The 1078-nt window shown below is 66.3% G+C and overlaps 1 non-coding gene across 1 annotated transcript; it reads left to right on the top strand.

Moving 5' to 3' along the window:
• Positions 1-373: 373 nt before the first annotated feature.
• Positions 374-492, top strand: LOC112121036. Its single transcript, XR_002909241.1, has one exon. It is a non-coding gene; the product is annotated as a 5S ribosomal RNA (ribosomal RNA).
• The last annotated feature ends 586 nt before the right edge of the window (positions 493-1078 follow it).

The raw sequence follows: 1078 nt of genomic DNA on the forward strand, positions 1-1078 counted from the left end.
GCCTCTGCCAGCGCCGCCCTCCTGGGCGTAACTCCCGCCCCCCCCAGCACTGATTCCCCTTCAGCCCCCTCCTAACCCGCCTCCAGCTGCCTGACCCCCCCCCCCCGAACAGTCAGTTCCCGCCCCCGGCCCAGACCCTGCCCCCCCCCTCCGCTTCGCCCCCCCATTTCCCCCCCTGTGACTAGCAGCCCGCAGAGCCCCAGGAGTGTAAGGGCAGGGGCAGGGCAGTGGCTTCAGCAGATGGACTGAGCATGCTCCGTGCAGACACTTTACTAAGCTGCACCGGCGGGGAGGGGGCGGGATTTGGCTGCTGTGACGTAGGCAGGTGCAGGCTGGGGACTGGCTTAAAGGCGGCGAAGCAGCCAGCACCAGTGTCTACGGCCACACCACCCTGAACACGCCCGATCTCGTCTGATCTCGGAAGCTAAGCAGGGTTGGGCCTGGTTAGTACCTGGATGGGAGACCTCCTGGGAATACTAGGTGCTGTAGGCTTTTGCCTGCGCTCCCCACTGGGGCGCGCTGACGCCTGCGCGGCTCCCTCCACCACACGCTTTTCCCGACGCCTACAACCTCTCCCAGGCTGTAGCCACCTCGCCCGGCACAAGGGCTTTGGGCACCATCTGCCAGCCCTGTCTTGCTTTGCTTTGCGTTTTTTTACCGGCGGGCAGGGCCGGATTAACGCAGGGGCTTTGGGGGCTGCACACCAGGGCCCTGGGCTAAGGGAGACCCCACAAAAAGATCTCTGGGCGGCTGCTAAAAGTCCAGATCGTTTTGGGGCCCCCCCTTAGCCCGGGACCCTGGGCTGGAGCCCCTAAAGCCCCTGCTGCCATCTCTGGCCCTGGCTGGGGGCGGGAAGCGGAGGCAGCTCCGTACGCTGCCGTTCCCCCCGCTGCGCTGGAGCCCCCCGCGTGGGATGAGTTTGTTCTAAATTAGGAAAACACTCGTACACGGGGCGGGGGCCCAGCACAATCGAATAGCCGCGGGCCCCCAGAAGGGTGAATCCGGCCCAGCCAGCGGGTGCTCTTGCCCCGTAGGCAGCCGGTGCGGGAGACCAGCTGGCTGAAGGGCGGCACGTGGC

The sequence above is a fragment of the Terrapene carolina genome, unplaced genomic scaffold, assembly GCF_002925995.2.
Source record: "Terrapene carolina triunguis isolate 2854851 unplaced genomic scaffold, T_m_triunguis-2.0 Scaffold17080, whole genome shotgun sequence".
NCBI classification, from domain to species: domain Eukaryota; kingdom Metazoa; phylum Chordata; order Testudines; family Emydidae; genus Terrapene; species Terrapene triunguis.